The sequence below is a fragment of the Notothenia coriiceps genome, unplaced genomic scaffold (genome assembly GCF_000735185.1).
Source record: "Notothenia coriiceps isolate Sejong01 unplaced genomic scaffold, NC01 NC01_scaffold00024668, whole genome shotgun sequence".
NCBI lineage: Eukaryota > Metazoa > Chordata > Actinopteri > Perciformes > Nototheniidae > Notothenia > Notothenia coriiceps.
In genome coordinates this window covers 603,091-609,637 of record NW_011357369.1, presented here as the reverse complement: position 1 = coordinate 609,637, position 6,547 = coordinate 603,091, and positions in this window count along the sequence as shown.

The window sequence follows — 6,547 nt, the reverse complement described above, 5'->3', positions numbered from 1 at the left end:
TCCCTGAAGCGGAGAGATATTGCCATTAAGATTTTTATCGCATCTATCTATGTCGTATATTCTTTTAATAGATAATCATACATCTTTCTCTTCCTCTATCTTCTCTCTGCTCTCTGCCTCAGACCGTTACATAATATACCTTAAATTTTACTTATACATAAGGAACATTTGTTGTGGTTATTTTTGTAACAAGAACGACAAAGAAAAAAATAAGTTTATATGTCTCGAAACCGTTATGACATGCCAATTTTTTTTTTAACCGTACGCAGAGTGATTCGGTTTTTTTTGGCATAGGTCAGTGTCCTCGAAAGACGATAAAATTTCATTTCCAGTCTGTGGATAACCTCCGGATTTATATCAATATAATTATTCTTGCCTTCTTGTAAAACATTGGTATATAGCAAGTACTGTTTGTATACTCTTTACACCTCCCAACTACTACTGTAGTCTCCGTAGCAGGATACACGGCCCCGAATCTGTTAAATTGGGGACTTAACTACATTTGATACAGCTACGATTAGTCGATAACTTAAATTAACCTCTCTCCTCTCTCTCTATATATCTCCTCCTTTACGTCGCACCAGACACTCGCTCTCGGGGGAACGGGTGCTACTCTCTCCGTCCCGCCAAGATTGGTTAAAACGTACGGGATACGCTCTAAAATCGACCCGCCCTGGGGGGGACGGTCTTTTTAACATGTCAAATCTTTTCTATTTTCATAGGTTCCTTATGTGTTGTCTTATATATTTCTTATTTACTTTTAGAATGGTTTTCCTGCGTTATGTCGATGTTTTATGCATAACTGTATCTTTATGTATTTTTTCCGAAAAGTTTACATAAGTCCAATAACATATTTGTACAAAATTAACCCCACACCCTATGGGGGTCTGGGGGGATTCTCCTAACCTGCAACTTGTAAAAATTTCAATTTACGAAGGTTAGACCACGTGAAACTCGTGTGTTAATGATTACCTAATCTAGGTCCCCAATGTTGAGAAATTTGTGGGTTCTACCTTTTTTCTAGACGAATGTAAAATTATTGGTTATTCATACACTTGTATTTTGTTGGAGTGGTATCAGGTTATTGTTTATTTACTTAGACTATAAAAATACGTGATATAAATGGATACAATTAAAAATAATTACGTATAAAAAAGATAGAGAAGTCAAAAATTTGCTATAAAAACCAAATGACAGGATATCCATAAGTAACTTCTACTAAAGGTTTGGACAATAGGGTTAATTAATTTCCACACGTAACCTTTATAAACAAAAGTATTTTTAACGTAAAAAGAGAGAGCGAGCGAGGTGCGTGAACCAGACACTGACGCCTGCGGACTATTCGGTTGTCACCCGAATAGTCCCTACCGCGACATTCACTACTTTCACCCCCACAACGGCGTGCGGACATTCGTGTCACAACCACATTCACACTACTTCCACCGGTTAGTGGGGGGTGAAAGTAGTGAATGTCGTCGGGTAGCATCCCGTTTACTTTTCACATTGGCCCGCAAACTTTTACCACAATCTAAATGAAATTAGATACTTATAACAAATATAGTTCGGCCTTTTACTCCTACTCCCCGTCTAGCGTTGGTCAGTGTTTCCCAAAAAAAAAAAAGGGAGGTCTCGACGTTCGCGTCGCGGGGGGGTCTATACCGCGGGATCCGCTTTTTAGGTCACCACCTTCATTGCTTCTTTTTCCGGTCCATGGGACCTTATTTTGGAAAAATTATGTATTGAAGTCAATGGAGAGAGAAAGCTTATCTTTCGATCCCGTTTGAATTGTGCCACGAATTCCACATATGATGTTTGTAAATCTTAAAAGATAATTTCCATGTCAAAAAAGTCACAGTTTGTCGTAAAACTGTTGAAATATAAGACTATGAAAAATACGCAATTAGAAAGACTACAAATCCCAGAATCCCGGTCCCGCATGCTGGCTCTTAGGGAACTGACTAACTCCCCTTGTGTGTATGTACAGCTCTCAACGTGCCCAGACTTGTAGTGATTTTCACCTCTTTTAATACTTTCCGCCTCATTCTGAAAGAAAGAAGTGAAATGTGCCAACGTGACGGCCATCTTGGTGTGTGGTGCGAGACGGGAGATGTAGTTCATTGAGCGGTTTCACACAAACAAAAGTGTTACTTCACAGTTTTACGACACATTTTTATTTTTTTGACTTGTAAAATTATCTTTTAAATTGACAAACATCATAAGTGTGATTCGTGGCACAATTCAAACGGAATCAAAAGATAATCTTTCTCTCTCCATTGACTTCAATACATAATTTTTCCGAAATAAGGTCCCATGGAGGTCCCCCGGAAAGGGAGGGACTTCGCCTCTCTACAATAATAATAATAATAATAATGTCTCTTCTGCTGCGTCTTGAATCATGGTGATAGTATGGGGATGTCTGCAGGACTCATGCCTTTTGTTGGTTGCCTGGCAACATCAAAGATAAAATGAGAGAGTGAATAAAAACCTTAAAAAAAGAAACGATTCTTTTCCCTTAAAGTAAAACATCTCTTGATGACGTTTCTTTAAAATGTTATGGTAAACAGGTTCCTTTTTCCTACTTCTACGTTTCCTCCTGCACCTTCACTAAAGTACAGTGACAGAAGATTAAAATGCACTCCATGTTTCAGTCACGATGCACCCTTTTGGGTCCATAAGCAGGAGGATCGGGGGATCTAACGGCCGTGCTCCTCATTGAGCTGTGAGGGACGCCGTGTGCAGACAGCTGGTGTTTCTGCCTCGTACGGTGGAGAGCAGCTGTGCTTTTGTCTCCCTCTCGCTCTGTTCTGCCTGTCTCCCCCGCACCTCTGCTACCGCACCGTGAAATCCTCTTAAGAGACAGGAGGGGAGGGGGGGAGAGTCTCTCTCTCTCTCTCTCTCTCCCTCTCTCTCTCTCCCTCTCTCTCTCTCTCCCTCTCCCCCTCTCCCTCCCTCTCTCTCTCTCCCCTCGGGATGACGCCTGCTGGCTAAGTGCTGCTAATCGTCCTGAAGCACCTTCTTGTAAAAAGGAGTGTCTCTGCAGGCCACAATAGAAAAGCACCGGCCATGTTGAAGTGTCCTCAAGCAATGCACTGAATCTAGAGCGGTTCTGCAGATGACCTTCTCCTATACTACTTGTGACCTTGTCCAGGAGAAAATGCTCCCACGGAGACAAATAGCGCATCATAAAAGGCTTTTGGTATGTGGCCTGGTTGTAAAGGGAGACTCACTGGACAACAGCAGGACAGACTTGTTTAGTTGACTGGAAGCACATTTCAATTAGCACAAACATGAAGAATCATTAAAAGCTGCAAAGTCATTCAATCTGGCTTCAGCGGCTGTTGCTCAAGGGGTAACTAAGTATGCAGCGTGTGGTGATGTCTGCAAATCAGAGGGTGAGCAGCTCGATCTGACAACATGTGAAACTACATCACAAAACAGGCGGAAGTTTTTAGAAGCATCATTTCATTGTAAATCGAGACTGACCTTTCAGGTATTTGTTGAGGATGTACTGTAGGCCGTAGAAGACGGTTTTGTCATATTTGACTTTTCTGCTTTTGGTGGGATCGGTCCTCCGCTCACGGCACTCGAAGTAGGAGTACACTTTACTCGTGTTGGGGGGGTACTGTTTGTAATGCGTGACCTGCAGAGACAAAGAAAACATATAGGGGATTAGACAGATTATTTTAGCAGTTTAAAATAAGCAAACTTGTTTAAAATATTTTGATTTTTAAATCATTTCGTAAATGTTTTCCCCATTATTAGGGGTTTGTTTGGAGAGTTTTTTCCTATCTACTGCAAGGGTCGAAAAGGATGAATTTTTAAGTCCCTTGAAGAAATGTTCTAACTGAGCCTAAATAAATAAAATGATCTTGACAGTTACCGGAATAACACGCTTTGCTTATGCACTCAAATAAGCTCATGTAGGTAAAGAAGAGTGCAAATGAAGACACAGCCTATTCCCTGAACTGTATGGAGGTTTTGAGTCATCCACGGCTTGTTAAATCTTGACACCTCAATAAACAGTACCGTAGTTTCAGAGTTTCACAATGTATAAATACTGATACAGATACGCCTTTCAGGGGAAGTGTTGAAACCCTTTATGTCAATTCTCAAACACCTTCAAGATCACATAGCCTAGCATAGCTTTAAGACCCCATTTACACTGGAGTGCAAACGAACCGAATTCGTTATCAAAAAAGTCTTCCGTTCACACGCATTCGGCTCATTTAACGTGTCCGTTCACACGGGACCACTGGAAACGCTGTAGTACATATGCCGGGCCTGTAAGTGGCGCTGTACTTCTGCCACAAAATACACCAAAAGCAGCGAAGAAGACCCCCGAGCATGGTTGCCTTTCTGTTTATGCCCCGCAGTAGATTTAGCAACATGTAGTTCATGTAATTCTCCATGTCCACTTGTTGCTGATGGTTGTGGTAGAGGAGCTACTGACAGTAGCTACTGACCATGCTACAGCAGTGAGCAGCAGAGGTGGTTTTTCATCGTTATTAGGAAATGACCGTATAGGACGTACACACGGAGCCGTTTGGCCCCCCAGAGCGTTCCGTTTGCAGATCTATCCACCTTGGGACCCGTTTGCGGGGTCCGTTTCTGCGGTTCCGTTACGGCCTCGTGTGAACGAACGCGAGAGAAAGGTAGCAGATACAACCCGTTTCGTTTTCGTGTAAACACTGCCTAAAGCTGCTAGATAACATGGAGTAGTATGAAATGCAAATATAAGTCTTATCACATATTGATGTCGGACGACGCAGCAGTTTTGGAATGCATACGCAACAACGAAACATATTTTCAAAGACTTCGAATTCCTTTCAATTACAACAGACAGCTATTCACGGTCACAACTCAAGGATCCTGGAGCAAAGACGTTTTTGTTTATTTTATCAGTGTTTAGAGCTCTAGTTCAACAAAACACCCATCAATCAATATATTGTGTTAAGTCAAAAAGACTAAATGTCTTTTCCCACGCATTTACTATTATTCCCTTACCACAATCAGTGGTGTGTGCTTCTAGTGATCTGCTTATCTACTGTCAACTGACAGGCAAAATAAAGTGTGTAAGACATGCCCAGGCTTGTTCCTCACTGGATGAGGGGGGGGAAGTGTACCACACAGAGAGGAGAAGATAGTCAGCTGGAGCCATCTGGTCGAGAATTCAATCCAAAATGAACCCAGGGATTTCCACTGAGAACACCGGGGCATCTCAGGGTCAACTTCCAGAAATAAGGTCCACAGATTGATGGGGACGGCTACAGATAACTGACTTATTTTGTAATGGGATCTTTCAGACTGATCTGCTTTCAATAGTTTACCTGCAATAGATTTAGAATCAGAGACGGCAAGGACTCAATCTTTCTATGTGATAAGCTGCATTCAGTGGATTAAACGTACATCTTACAGTCGCATCTAGGGAATTATACTTTTCTCACTTATTCTCACCGCATTCACTACAAACTCCTGGTCCTCACCTACAAAGCCCTCCACCATCTGGCCCCCCCCTACCTCACTGACCTCCTCATCCTCTACCAACCACCCCGGTCCCTAAGATCCACCTCAGCCGGTTTGCTCTCAATCCCCAAGGCCAAACTCCGGAGCTTCGGGGACAGAGCCTTCTCTGTGGCAGCCCCGAAGCTCTGGAACTCCCTCCCCCAAGACCTCCGTGAGTCTGATTCCCTCACCCTGTTCCAGTCCCATCTCAAAACCCACCTCTTCAACTCTGCTTATCCTTAAACCCGCCCCTCCCCCCTCTGAACCAACATCCTCCTGACTGCTTTTCTGTTTTTGTTTTGTTTTTGTTTTTGTTTGTGTTTTTGTTCTTGTTTTGTTTGTCGACCTTACTCGTAATGTAAAGCGTCTTTGGGTCTAGAGAAGCGCTATATAAATCCCATTTATAATTATTATGCAATCAGATGTGCTCTGCTCACTCTGCTTTATTGTCTATTTTTAAACAGGACAATCATTTACTGAATGAACATTATGTCGTACTAAAGAAAACTTGAAATTAGCGATTGAGGCCATAAACTCATCAGTAACATGTTTACTGAGGTAAAAAACAAGAGAGAAGAAGGGCCATTTTTTCATAGACTTCTATACAATTCAAATTGCTCTGCTTTGTTGCCTTATTTAAAGAGGGAACATCATTTACTAAAGGAACAATGTGCTGTATTAAAAAAGACTTGAAACTAGCGAGTGAGACCAAAAACTCATAAGGAAAATGTTTACTGAGGTAATGTGAGAAGTAGGGTTATTTTCTCTTACACTTCTAGAGAATCAGAACTCAAGCATTTTCATTTTGGTTTCACTTTCCAAGCCTGGATGTTGCCTTATTATTTTAAAACATTTGATTAGCTTACTCCCAGGTACCTTCAGGTGGGAGTACAGTTGCCATGGTTACCTGCAGTGTTATGTTCCCAAATGTCTCCCACCCAGTGATAAACTGCAATAAAACAAAACAAAATACTGTAGCCCTGAACAATATGTGCTAACACTTGACCCCTGAAAAAGCCTCTGGGGTTATCCTCGCCGCCAGCTG